Source organism: Sarcophilus harrisii, chromosome X (assembly GCF_902635505.1).
Source record: "Sarcophilus harrisii chromosome X, mSarHar1.11, whole genome shotgun sequence".
Taxonomy (NCBI): Eukaryota; Metazoa; Chordata; class Mammalia; order Dasyuromorphia; family Dasyuridae; genus Sarcophilus; species Sarcophilus harrisii.
In genome coordinates, this window is record NC_045432.1 from 70678663 (window position 1) to 70694302 (window position 15640).

Here is a 15640-nt window from a genome sequence, read left to right on the forward strand (position 1 = left end):
CGTAGAAACATCCCCAAAGGAGGGGAGCCCACCGCCTAATTGTCAGGCTAAGACAAGACAACATCGGGTACCATGGCAGGCTATCTTGTCATTGTTTCAAATCTCTAACCTTAGAGGAAACAACACACTTATGTTAGTTATCTTGATACCACCTGCTTCCAATCTGATAGGACAGGCAAACTTGAGGAAGGGATGTTGGAGGTGGGGTTCCAAGTGCATTTACTGGAGAGCCTATGGGGGAAAAGTGAATAGCCAGAATTGACAGGAGTTTTTTTAAAAAAAGACAAATTTGATTGGATATAAGATTTCCTATCAATCAAAGCTAACAAAAAGTGGAATGAGCTGCCTTAGGAGGGAGTAGACTGCCTCTCTTTGGAGGTATTCAAGCCAAGGCATCCATTCTGAGATTCTGTGTGGATTACGTTTCCTTCCCTATCCAAGATTACTGCTTTAAAAGTTGACTACAGAGTCAAGATATGCAGCCTCTTTGCTTACTACAGCAAGGAAATCAGAGAATCCAACCAGTCACTAAGCTTTTTCTAACTTAGGTTGCCATTGATTTCTTTGTTAAGAGCAATAATGAAGGTGCCCATTAGAAACACTCACTTTCTTTTGCATCATCACTCTTTAATAGTGTATATTAAAATGAATTTCCTGCATGTGTTAAGGCTGTTTCTACTTTTAATTACACTGTGTTTGCTAAGTTTCCATTTCTTTCTATCCTTGTCTAATAAAACACTTTCCATGATGCTAAAAATTTAGTCTGTAAGCTGAGAGTATTACAGGTTTCTCAGTTGGCCTAAACCCAAAGGCTGCAGATGGAGTATTGGGTATTTTTCCTCAAATTGAAAAAGGGAAGATTTTGCATTATTTATTGGAGGAAAGGGGGTATTTCTGTGATAAGTCCAATGGCTCAAACTTTTTTGAAGGTAATTATAAAAGCATCAAAAACCAACCAAAATTAGTTCTCTCTGGCACTAGGTAATTTTAAAGATCAACAGGTGATTAGATTATACATTCAATACATCTTACATATTATTCATATTCATGTTAAGCAATGAATCCCCAATTTTACTGACTCATCACTACTTTTCTTAGTGAACACCTAAATGATTTAAGAAATTTTGTTAAAGATCAATTAATTTTTTTGAGCCAGGAAATACTGGTGTGAAATTAATAATTTAAAAGTAAATGATAAGGCAGATTTTAACTCCAAATCTTCCATTTTCCCTCCCTTATCACTAAGCTGTTAATTTTCGCTAGCACTTACGAGGTTTGCTTCTGTAAGCGCATATATTCATATGTACTGGAAACATCACAAAATGCCATTTTCAATCATACACATTTGTTGTTCAAAAACAACAGAACAGCACACAAGCTCATTCTCAGTTCTTAAAGCTTTGTTTCATAATGATCCCTATGTAATATCTTCAAAGGTTCAATATTGTTACATTTTCTGATCCATGTATGAAACTAACATGTCAGGAACAGCGTTGGCAAAGTCAGAGAGAAATAGGTACTTAAGCAATCTCTAACTGGTTCCTTTTCTGTGTGACATCAAATACCTAGATAGTAAAACAAGTACACAAACAAAACCTTAAACAGATCAGTGGTCTCATCTATTTGGATATTCCATAGAACGATGCAGTTCAAAACACACCCACATCTGTCCATTCTTTACAACTCTTGCCAATGTCTGTCTGTGAGTTTGTCACAACGGTTCAACCCGACAAGCTCCACAATGGTTCAGCATCTGGTCATGTGCTGGAATCCTTTCTCAGTTGAGAGGTTATCAGCAGAGGAGCTGTCCATGGTTACTCCCTCTCCCTCACTGCATGAGCAACTCACCTTCTTTTTCTTTTCTTTTTTTTTTTTTAAATTATTATAGTAACTTTTTATTGACAGAATCCATGCCAGGGTAATTTTTTTACAACATTATCCCTTGCACTCACTCACCTTCTATAATTTTCCCAATTGACATATGCTGCTATCATTCCTCTATGTGCTTCCTTATTTGTTTTATATTTGAGGCTGCTCATCCCCACCATGCGGCTTCCTTCTCATCTCTCTCTCATTGACATTTATTTTACATCATTTGGAGATCACGTTTGATACCTTATAGTCAGGCAATTTTGCCAGCCAAATACTGATATAGAAAAAGTGGTCTTTGTTTCTAGAAAAAGCTTGGAGTCATTAAAGGAGTTTTGCAATTTCCTGAAGGCAATTTAGCCTGTTTTTTTCTTGTTTGATTCTGGACCCAACTCATCTATCCATCTATCCATCCATCCATATCATCCATGTGTGTCTATATATACACAGATCAATCATGCTATATATACACAGATCAATCATGTATAGACACACCCCATATGGGTTTTCTATTCAACTTCATATCATATTTTAAGCAACAGACATTCTTCCGCTGTTTGTTGTTTTCTGTGTTTCTACCTCTGATCCTTTGCTCAGATGTCAAACAGATCTTCCTTAAACACAGATCTTACCATATCATCCCCTATTCCATAGACTTCAGAGGCTTTCTGTTACCTCTAGGATCAAATATAAAATTATCTCTTTGATCTTGAAAGTCCTTCATAATCTGGCCCCTTACTACCTTTCTAATTTTCTTTTGCCTTCTGTCACATTTCCCATGATACAATGAAACTGGCGTCTGTTGTTCTTCTCACGTACCACTGTCTTGTGACTCTGGGTCTTTCCTCTGGCAATTCACAATATTTGGAACTCTCAGGTTTCCTTCAAGTCTAGGTTAAAGTCTCATCTTCTATGAGAAGTCTTTGAAAGAGGCCTCTTTCCACTACAGGAATATAGGAATATATGGAATTTTCCTTAAAATGATAATTAGCATCTATTTAAAACCATCAGCAAGCATCATATGTAATGGGGATAAACTAGAATCATTCTCAATTAAGATCAGGAGTGAAACAAGGTTGCCCACTATCACCATTACTATTCAATACTGTATTAGAAATATTAGCTTTGGCAATAAGAGAAGGAAAAGAGATTAAAGGAAGTAGAGTATGTCATGAGGAAACAAATTATCACTCCTTGCAGAAGATATGATGGTATACTTAGAGAATCAACTAAAAAACTACTAGACCAATTCACAACTTTAGCAAAAAAATCCACATAAATCATCAGCATTTTATACATTAACATCAAAGTCCAGCAGCAAGAAATTCCATTTAAAATAACTTTCGATAATATAAAAAATTGGGAGTCCCCCTGCCAAGACAAAGTCAGGAACTGTATGAACACAATTACAAAACACTTTCCACACAAATCAAGTCAGATGTAAACAATTGGAAAACTATCAAGTGCTCATGGGTAGGTTGAGCAAATATAATAAAAATATCAATACTCCCTAAATTAATCTACTTACTCAGTGCCATACCAATCAAACTGTAAAGAAATTATTTTACAGATCTAGAAAAAATAACAAACTTCATCTGGAAGAACAAAAAGTCAAGAATTTCAAGGGAATTAATGAAAAAATTGCAGATGAAGGTGGCCTAGCTGTGCCAGACCTAAACTATATTATAAAGCAGCAGTCAGCAAGACCATTTGGTACTGGCTAAGAAATAGAGTAGTCGATCAGTGGAAGAGGTCAGGTTCACAAAACACAGTAGTCAATGACTACAGTAACCTAGTGTTTGACAAACCCAAACACCCCAGCTTTTGGGATAAGAATTCACTATTGGACAAAAAGTGCTGGGAACAAAATTAGTATGACAGAAACTAGGTATTGGCCCATACTTCACACCTTCTACCAAGATAAGAACAAAATGGGTTCCTGATTTAAACATAAAGAGTGATATTATAAGCAATTTAAAAGAACAAAGGATAAACCTCTCAGATCAGTGAAGAAGAAAAGAATTTGTGGGCAAAGAAGAGCTGGATTACATTACTGAATGTAAAATGGATAATTTTGATTATATTAAGTTAAAAAGGTTTTGTATAAATAAAACTAATGCAGAAGAGATTAGAAGGGAAGCAATAAACTGGGAAAACATTCTGATCAAGGCCTCATTTCTAAACTATATAGAGAACGGACTCAAATTTTTAAGAATTCAAGGCACTCTTCAATTGATAAATGGTCAAAGGATACAAAGAGACAATTTTCAGAAGAAATTAAAACTATTTCTAGGCATATGAAAAGGTGCTCCAAATCATTATTGATCAGAGAAATGCAAATTAAGACAACTCTGAAGTACCACTGCATATCTCTCTCATTGGCTAAGATGATAGGAAAAGATAATGATGAATGTTAGAGGGAATATGGCAAAACAATACTACATTGTTGGTGGAGTTGTGATCTGATCCAACCATTGTGGAGAGCGATTTGGAACTATGTCCAAAAGGCTAGCAAACTGTGCATACCCTTTGACCTAGCAGTGTCTCTACTGGACTTATATCTCAAAGGTCTTACAGGAGGGAAGGGACCCCCATGTGCACGAATGTTTGTGGCAGCCCTCTTTGTAGTGGCCAGAAATTGGAAACTGAGTGGATGCCTATCAGCTGGAGAATGACTGAATAAATTATGGTATCTGAATGTGATGGAATATTATTGTTCTGTGAGAAATAACCAGCAGGATGAGTTCAGAGAGATTTACATGAACTGGTGGCTGAGTAAAATGAGCAGAACCAGGAGATCATTGTACACGGCAACAGCAAGATCATATGATGATCAGTTCTGATGATCGACATGACTATTTTCAACAACAATGTGATTCAGGCCAGTTCCAATGGATTTGTAATAGAGAGAACCATATGCACGCAAAGAAAGGACTGTGGGAACTAAGTATGGATCACAACATAGCATTTTCACTCTTTTTGTTGTTGTTTGCTGGTATTTTGTTTTCTTTCTGATTTTCTTTACTTTTTGATCTGATTTTTCTTGTGCAGCCCAATTGTGGAAATATGTATAGAAGAACTGCACATTTTTAACCTGTATTGGATTATTGGATGTCTAGGGGAGGGGGCCAAAGGGGAAGGGAAGGGAAAATGTGGACCACAAGGTTTTTCGAGGGTGACTATTGAAAATCATCTATGCATATGTTTTGAAAATAAAAAAGCTTTAATAAAAACAAATAAAAGAGGCTTCTTATCTCTGTCCTTTTCTTCTAACACTACCTCCAATCTGCCTCTGTCTGTAGATCTTTACATGTTGTCTCCTCTATTGGACTGTGAGATCCCTGAGAGAAGTTACTGGTTTTATTTGTTCTTCAGTTGGGTCCGATTCTTCATGACCCCATGGACCAAAGTGTTCATGGGGTTTTCTTGTAAAAGCCACTGGTGGGATTTGTCATTTTCTTGTCCAGAGGATTAGAGCAAATAGAGGGTGATTCCCCCAGGGACCCACAGTCAGTGAGTGTCTGAGGTAGCACTGGGACTCAGGACATTCTGACACTAAGTCACTGCTCTGTCCATTAAGATACCTAGCTGCTGCCTTCTTTTCTTTGCCTTTCTTTCTCTAGCATTGGGTACATTGACTGGAACCTAGGAAATGCATAATAAATGTTTACCCACCATTGAACAATTCAACATCTTTTCCAACAAGGTCCACAAAGATTCGAGATTTGGTACAAGCAGCATAATGCCACCTGAAAACAGGAAGAGCTGAAAGAGCTCATTATCTATAAGGAAATCTTCTTTACTTTGAACTCTGCTGGACTACTGCCTAGCTGGCAGTGAATACCTTTGGGGAGTATGGTCTTTCCCTAATTTATAACTTGCCTGATGTTTAGTTTAGAGAACTACTGAACAAAGTTCTCACTGTTATTGTATCTTTGAGAAACCTTGAAACAGCTTCATATAGAGATGAGTGACACCTTAGGGGGGGTCTCTAGGGTAACATTTTGCTCTACAGAATAATTTTTTTCATAATTATAAAAATAAGCACTGTGGGATCTTGTGTCTGTTCCATGTTTCAGTCAATGTGGTCACAAAACTATAGTCCGCAGTGCAATGTCTTGGCTCACTGCCCTTTCCCAATAGCCTTATCAAGAATAACTGATGCATGCGGTGGCGAGTCTCAGAAGGACTTGGTAGAGATGTAGGTAGGGAGGTGTTTATCTTCTCTAGGCCATCTTTGCTGAGTTCTTCCAGCTCCAGGCACCCTCCCTTTCCCTGAATTCCCAAGCTATCACCTCAGCTTGAGTTCATCAGTTCAGTTTGCTACTATCCTCAACCTATTCTTGAACCCTTTACTGTGTTGTTATACTGCTACTGCTCATCCTTTCTAAAATTTGGCCCTGGATTATTCCTAAAACCAGCTTCTTCGCACCAGCTCACATACTGCAGGAAGTTGCGTTTGAGACTATTACTAATTTAATTGATCTACTTCCAACAGGTCTCTTAGTACCACCTGTTAATGTTTTGTTCTTTCAACGATAAGTAATAAGTACCTATCGTCTCCCCTTCCTCTTTCCATTCCCTGGTTGAATCTTAATCACACTCTCGCCACAACAGCCATTTTAAACCTCTTTCCTTCTCAAGCCACCAACAATGCCCAACTACCTGCCCCTTCTCAGTAAGTCCTCAAAGTAATTTTACTCAAGAGGTCTGCCATCTTTGCCCATCTACTCACTAAACTCTAATGGTTTGCTATTATTTCAAGTATCAAGTATAAATACTTCTATTTAGCATTTAAGGATCTTCACAACCTGATCCTTTCTTATTTTTCCAATCTTCGTATATATTACTTGTCTCCACATACTCTATAGTGCATCTATATGGGCCGCCTTGATGAAGGCCCCCTATCCACTCATATCTCTGTGTCTTTACAGTGACTGTCTCTCTGCCTAGCACAGGAAAGGAAGGAAATTAAGTGCCTACTAAGTGCCAGATACTTGGGCAAACACTTTCAAATATGTCATTCGATCTGCACAACAGGCTTGGAAGGAGGATTAGATTATTACTCCCATTTTACAGATGAGGAAAGTGGAACAAACAGAGAATTAGCAGGATCCCATAGCTAGTGAGTGTCTGAGGTTACATCACCTCAGTTTTTTTCCAATTCCAGGTCCAACGAATAACCTAGCTGCCTCTAGAAAGGTAGAATATTTAATCTCTGGTTTTCTTCAAGACTTATCTTAAGCATTCTACCATTTCCCCATTAGCTAATGCCTGTCTGTCTCTTTCTCTCTCTTCTCCCTACACACACACACACACACACACACACACACAGAGAGAGAGAGAGAGAGAGAGAGAGAGAGAGAAGGAGGAGGAGGAGGAGGGAGGAGGGGAACATGCAATGTGTTCCCCATTAGAGTGAATGCTTCTTGAATCCAGCAAATTTCACTTTTTCTTTTTATCCTCAGTGTTTAGCACAATTCCTTTCCCATTCAGTAAGAATTACTTAATAATTGTTTGCTGACTGACTGTTTTATGCTTAACAGAAAAAAAGAGTTAATTTGTTCCCGACTCTATTTTCTCACTAATTCTACACTTCAAATCACCTCAGCAGCATTCTCTACCACTTGTTTTAGTCTTGAGTCTTTTTCCTTGGCAATGCCAACCCCTTTACTTGTGTCTTTGATCCGGGCCCCTCTAGAAAATTTCCTTCCATCTCACCACTCTCTTTTCAATTTTTAACTTCTATTTATGTACTAGCTCCTTCATTGCTGCCTTCAAACATGTCCAAATCTCTACCATCCTAAAAGTAAAACAAATGAAAAACCCTGAGCTTAAGTAGGTGAGATGGTAATGTCAAGTGATTGTCCTTTGACTCTCCTCCCTTTCACACTTACATTTCCAGAAAGAACAAGCCTTCTACTCCATTTTCCCAATCTGTCACCTTCTCTTCACTTTTCAACCTCTTGAATTTTGCTTCTGTTCCCACTGCTTGACTGAAGTGGATAAGTCCAAGGTTATGAACAATCTCTTTATTGCTAATTCTAATAACTTTCTCTTTGTTCTCATCAGCCTTGATCTCTTGAAAATGTTGAGCATTGCTGACCACTGGTTCCTTCCTAGTACCCTTTCCTTCCTAAGTTTTTCTGATACCAGTGCATTATGATTCTCTTTGTACCTGTTAGACAGATTCTCCTCAAGTCTTTGTTGCTATTTTATTATCCTTTTCCCATATCCTGGAAATGGATTTACCTTAGGCTTCTAGGTCCTGAGTAAATGGGAGAAACATATATGGAAATAAACACGATCTAACGACAAAGGCTATTAATAAAAATTAATAGCCTCTGTTCCCATCTTGAAGATTGCTAATGTATGAAATTATTTAATTATAACTTCTCTTCTTTGCCTTTGTTCCTTTAGGACTTTATGAAATATTTTTCTCAAAAGTAAATTTATTTTTTAAAAATAAGTTTTAACTCCTGATGTCTTCTGCTTCTTACATGAGAGTTATCCCCAGTATCCTCCTCTCTGTTCTCCTCATCTCAGAGAGCTATTCCATATAATAGTATTATTAGAGGAAAAAACATCAGCACAACTGAGCAAAACATTAAAAAGTCCAAAAAGATGCAATATATCACAGCTGTGGTCCAAGTTGGGGGTATGTCCTTTTATACTTCTTTAATAAAAAGTGCTTGATCTTTATAATTTTGTTACACTCGCTTTTGACTCTTTAGTGGCTTACGCTTTCCATTTACACTGCTATATTTACTGTGTATATTGTTTTCTTGGCTTTGCTGATTTCACTCAGCATCACTCCATAGAGTTCTTTCGATATTTCTCTATATTCCTCACATGGATCATTTCTTTTGCACTGCAATATCCCATTGCATTCATGCACCACAGTTTGCTTAGCTATTCCACAACTAATGAACATTACTTTGTTTTCATTTTTTTGCTATCACAAAAAGTGCTAATATAAATATTTTGGTGAATAGAGATACTTTCTTCTTATCAATGGCTTCCTTGACTCAGATCTAAGTTCAGTAATGGGATCTCTGATCCAAAGGGTGTGGACATTTTAGTCATTTTTTTCACAATTTTAAATTACTTTCCCAAATGGCTACAGCACTTCATAGTTCCACCAACAACGTATTAGGGTGGAGAGCAGGTTTTACTAAGGGGGCAATGAGAGTTTCTGAGAAGTAGAGCTACCGATTTCTTTTGTGCTAAAGATAGTAGTACAAAAAGTCTGGTACCCCTAGAATCATGAAACATACTCTAAAATATGGCTGGGAAGGCTCCAGTAGAAGTGCAGTGTGACCGTGACCTAAGAAAGAACTTACCTAAAATGCTAGGAGATGCCATCTAACCCCTTCCTATTTTAGCTAATATTCCTATGCTAACTCCTCAGACTAAACTCACTTATTCATATGATGCTGAAGAATTCGAAGTGCTGTCAGCACCTGTTAAATTCTGTCATCCTGACACAAAGTACTGGTTGTGATAGCCTAGTTGTGGTTCTGCTAAAGGCATCAGATAGAAGCTGGTTGGTCTGTTTGTTTGGTGGGGAATAAAGGGAATAGGCAATGAAGAAGGGAAAAGGCACAAAATTAGAAGGCTAGTAACATCTAAAACAAACTTTATTCTTTTCGCAGTTCTGCAAAGGTTTGAACTTAATAAGAAGAAGCTTGTAAAGCACCAAAATTGTTCAATTAGTACAAACCTAGGGAATGGACACTGCGGTCATTATTATAAAACTAAAACCTTCATACTTCAAAAGGGAAACAGTACCAAGGTCTACTTATTTAGCATTTTATAAATGTTGTGCACTTCTCAACTCATTTGGATTTGAAGAGATGTGACTGGTTTTTTATGCTCAATAACAAGAGTGTTTGATGCTATTTCCCCCTAGAGTGTGGTCGGTACTGCTCAATATTTATTAAGTGGCCAACTTAATTGGACTTTATTCTTGTAGTAAAGGCCTTTCCAATCCGTGCAAAAGAAGAAAGATGTGTCCCGATGTCACAAACAGAATCCATATCAGAAGGGGATCATGACCAAAATTTTTAAATTTGAAAGAATCAGAAGAATAAGAGTTTTCTCTTTTCCCCTTTGACTAACAATACGACTCAGGGGCACAAGTGCGAATGCAACGAATCAATTAAGCAGGTCACACACTGATGATCCCTAAGATTTATTGGCTAGAAGTGAAATGCAGGAACATTTCGTTGTCAAAGGAAGTCAGATCCATAGTTTAAAGGAAGATAAATTAGGCCTAAAAGGTAATAATTTGCAGAAAAAGTCATTTTAAAGAGACACTGTACATGTTGGATTAGATAACTTCAAGAGAACAAGAATTATCACAGTGCTGAAGAGTGAAGCTAAGAATTTAAAGACCAAGAGAATTTAATAGAGCAGATACAGATTAGGACATTGGAAGGATAGAGAGAAATACAGATTCTTCGTTTCTATGACAGTATAAGAAATAATTACTCCAAGTTATGACCTTAAAAAATCCAGCTAACCTCCTTTTAAGACAAACATTATAAAGATGAAAATTTTAAAAAGCAAGTCAAATTTCCAGATGCACTTAATCTCATATATCTAAATGATGTCTCTGCAGGTGGCCTATCTATACAATAAGCTATAATAACTATGTTACATGAGGTTTGTTTGGGGCTAATATAAGGCACATTATATTATATTCATTGTACATGTGCTAAGTGTAATGTTGCATTGTTATTCTCGATGCAGGTAATTCTAATGTGAATGTCATGTTTGTTACACTAGGTTATTGGGATGATTGGGGCAATTAAGTGGCACAGTGGATAAAGTGCAAGGCCGGGACTTAGGAGGACTTATGTCCCCGCGTTTAGATTTGTGAATTCCTTCCTCTGACTCGGGGGGCCAAAAACAATCTTGGCAGGGGAGCAGCAAAACAAAATTCTCTTGACCATATTGATAGCTTTTCAGCTAATTACTTCAGTCGGGAACTCTGATGATCAGATAGGTGTTGTAAGTATATAGCTTTGTTCGGAGGGTTCTACGTCTAATACACATTTTAAAAGACACCAAAAAACCAAAACAAACAAATACAAATGATAATCGTGACCCTTTTTCTTTGTTTTGTCCATACATAAACATCATTAGGATGAAAAACTCAATACTTCAACAACAGCCCTACACACAGTCTATGGTAGAATCTACAGCCTTCCCAAAACTGGACAGACAGGGACGTGACATCAAACCATCAATCTAGGAATGAATGGGAATACAGAGATGTCTTAGTTCAACTCTCCCATTTTAGAGATGAAGAAACTGAGGTCTAGAAAGGTTAAAAGGACAGTCTTAAAGGATTTTAAGTAGTATAGATTCCTTAGGCTTCAGAATTGGAGACTTAGGAAGCATCTCAGCAGCCAATTTAGTCCAATAAATACAAAAGCAATTCCCATAATAAAAGAGTTGACAGTCAAAAGTGGAATGAAACTCACTCAAACAGGCTCTGGAGGGTCAACTGGGAACTTTTCAGTGAGGATCTGATACAAATCAGAGTTTGATGTATGTTTTGCAGATTATATTTATATATATATATGACAGTATATATAAATTATATTTATATTGTGTGTTCTCAGAGAATTAGTTCTCTGAGTTGGTAAGCACACAAGCACACTTCAGAACTAGTGAAGGTTTCTCTTCACTTTTTTTTGAGGGGGGTGGCTTTTACATAATCAGAAAAGGTCACAGAAATGACCCAAGTAATCTATACATTTACCAACATGGAGTCTAATTCTGACCTGAAGTGGTCCATTTACAATCTGTCCTGGGCCAGAACACTACTGCTGTCCCCATGTAGCGGGCTCTCCTCTCAACCTCGAGTTTCATTATGTTTAATATGTGGGAGATAAGTCTGAAATGGAGTACAAGGTCTTACATGTAACAGCTGTTGATTAATTCTCATTGAATTTCTTCAATTTATTTCTACCAGGACAAGCTCAAGAAATTAGGTTTTTGATGAAATCTCCATCCAAATGAATAGAAAAACATTATTAAGGTTTACTGTGTGACAAATATTATGCTACAGAGGACACCCATTTTCAAAAGTGAGACAGTCAAAGAACTTATTTTCTAATAGGTCAAGACAATAAACCCAAGAGGGCAAAAGGACTTGGGAGCTGGACTGGGGAGTCGGAGAAACCTTTCTAACACTTGCTGTGGGAAAATGAACTGATCCAGAGGATGGGCAATTGTATTAAAGGCAGGACAGAAGAACAGACAGCAAGAAGGCCTTGGTGAGTCAGGATGTGTAGGAAGCATTGTTTGATTGGATAAATGCTATACTTGGCAACTTTTGTCTTTTACCAGTTAAGATGATTCATCCCTAGGCGGAAAGGGGCAAAGTGGTGAGAGGGGAGGGAGAAGGGGTATAATCACTCTGCCTACTATGTGCCAGGCAGCACGAAGTACTTTACAAATTAGCCAATGATCCTTCCCCAAAGCTCTGAGAATCCCCATTTTACAGGAGAAGAAACTGAGGCAGAGTTGTGACTTGTCCAAGGTCACACAGTTAGTGTCCCTCTTCCTGTAGGACCCATGTCCTGCCCACCCTAAGAGCTCTTGGACCAACTTCCCCAGGGTTTGGATAGCTTGGAATTTGGAGGGCCACTGGGCAGTTCTAGTGAATGTGGGAAGAAAGGCAGTGGCAGCTGGGCAGGTGGCCATCTGAGTAGAAATAGTCATGAAGTTTATCGACATGAAGTTCTGTGTGAAAAATCTGTGAATATATAACGAGACAGACAAAACTAAAAATCCTGCCTCTTAAGAAGTTTACATTCAGATATCTGTGGTTTCTCTGTGGTACCTGTTAAATGATAAGGTTTTAGCCATTTTAGCAAGGATTTTTAAACCATGCATTCTTCTCCAACAGAGCCAAAAGGTGAAGTCAGAATAGCACATACACACATAGTGTCTCACACACACACACACACACACACACACACGCTGTCTGTAAAATAGAGGTGACGTGATGAGTCATGATGTAGACCTAGTAAAGTATCTGGACAGGATTGCAATCAAAATTTTCCTAATTCATCCTCAGAACTCTTACCCTTCCACTGTGCTGCCTTATCTCAGAACAGAAGCATATGAACTTTTAAAATTTTTATTGGTATATCACCTAAATGATCATGTTTCTCTAAGAACGTTCTTCTTTGATCACATCTTCTCTTCACAACACATTTTCAGGGAATTTGATAGGCCACTTGGGTGAAAAATGTCCATTTTCCAGATGGTTAAATTGATGCAATGCATTAAACAACTTATCCATAATGGCCAAGAAGACAAAAAACAGTTTCCTGGTTCACAATATTTATAGGGAGAGCAAATTTTTATCTCTAAAGTACTCCTTGAAGATGAGACTGGAAACTCGTTTAACTACACTAAGCCTCCATTGATAGCTCTTGTTCAACTGGCTCTTTCTGGAAATCCAAAAATCTACATTATACCACTAGAGTTATATGGGAATTTCCCCTTGTTTTTTTAAGCAGGCCTCAAATCTTGTGAGTTTTTAACCCAACAATCAGCTGGACCACCAATACTCATTTTTGGTTCAATTTTTGTTTAATTTTGTTGTTTAATTAATGTTAATTAATTACCGTTAGTAACGTTTGGTGGAAGTCTAGTTTTAACCTGGAATAATAATTCAACTGATTCCAGAAAAGCAGGAAGAATAGCAGTCAGATGGTATGAGACACATTTTTAAAACTTTTTTTTTTTGCTTTTTGGTCTTAATGCCTTTAGTCTTTGTTTGGTATCTTGAGGATCAAAGATGAAGAAACGCTTTTTTTTTTTATTTGAATCAGTCCATGACTTTAAATGACAATGGTGGTACTTTTTTCCCCCAGCTCTTCCAACAACTAGCATTTTCCTTTTTTGTCATCTTTGCCATAGGTGTGAGGTGGAATATATTAGACCCCTAATATATCTCAAGTCAGCAACAGCATATACAATTTATTCTGACTTCATTGTAAATCTTCATGTATGGCTCTCTCAACTCAACTCTCATAGACAAAGCTTAATAATGTTGGTTAATAACATGGTTCTAGCTAGGTGGCTCAGAGGCAAACGGGGTGAAGTGATTTACCTAGGGTCAAAGCTAAGCTAATATGTGCCCTGGATTTGAACTCAGATGCAGCATCCACTGAACCACCTAGCTAGAACAAAAATATATTTTACTAAGCAATTAAGCAGCAAGACCTCTTAAAGAGCAAGTTAATTCTATAAAATATTCAAAGAGAAATTAATTCCACTATTATATGAGCTTACAAAATTGGAAAAGAAGGAATTCTTCTAAACATATGAAACAACCTAATTGCCAGGTTTGATTCTTATCGCACAGAAAGAAAATGAAGAGGATAAAAACTATTTAGGCAATTATCCTCAAATGAATTATTATTGATACAAAAATAGAAAAGAGAAGAATTTTTTAAAATTCAAAATTATTTAATGAACTAAATACAAAATAGGAAAAGAAGAATAGGAAAAAGAAAGACAGAAAAGGAAAATAAAAATAAAACAAAACAAAATATCGTCATGTGCCTAGCAGATCGGGGAGAAATCAAAATATAAAACAATAAATTTTCATTTCAAGAGAGCATATATAACAGAGGAAATATATTCATGACTGCCTCATCTTTTCTTTTTAAAACTTTTAAAATAATAGCTTTTTATTTTCAAAATACATGCAAAGATAGTTTTCAACATTCACCCTTGCAAAAACCTTATGTTCTAAATTTTTCTCCTTCCTTTCCGTCTACCCCTCTTCCTCTACATAGCAACTGCTAATCCAATATAGGTTAAACACGTGCAATTCTTCTAAACATATTTCCACATTTATCATGCTGCACAAGAAAATCAGATCAAAAAGGAAAAAAATAGAAAAAACCAAGAAATCAACAAAAAGGTGAAAATACTAGGTTGTGATCCACATTCAGTCCCCATAGGCTTCTTTCTGGATGCAGATGGCTGTCTCCATGACAGGTCAATTGGAACTGAAGTGCCCATCTTTTTTCTTTGCTTCCTTGTAGGTTATTCTTTTGTTCTCTGCTGTGCACTTTTTGCTTTATTCTTTTTGTCCCCTTTCATACTCCTACCTCTCCTAAAGCAGGCTATAAGGACAGATATGTTTATACATACATATGTGTGTGTCTACACACACACGCATATATTCACCCACTTACCCACACACAATTACATATATACACATACATAGATCTGCATGCATATACCCACATATACTCACATACACATATACATATATATACATGTGCTATTATATCCATATATATTTGCATCAAAACAATATTAATATGGCTAACAATGTAGATTTTTCTCTTGATTGATCTTTTAATTTAGTCAATGATTTTTTAAATTTAATTTTTATGTTAAATTTAATTTAATCAATGATTACTAGCCAAATTGTTTTTCTAATAAATTCTGATCCTTATTGTATAGGATTTGTGTATATTTCTTATTTTCTTTTTTGAATTAAAGCTTTTTATTTTCAAAATATATACATGGATAATTTTCAGCATTCACCCTTACAAAAGCTTGTGCTCTAAATTTTTCCTTCCCTCCTCTACCTCCTTTCCTAGATGGCAAGTAATACAGTATATGTTAAAAATGTGCAATTGTCTTATACATATTTCCACAAATATGCTGCACAAGAAAAATCAGATCAAAAAGGGGAAAAATGAGAAAGAAAACAAAATGCAAT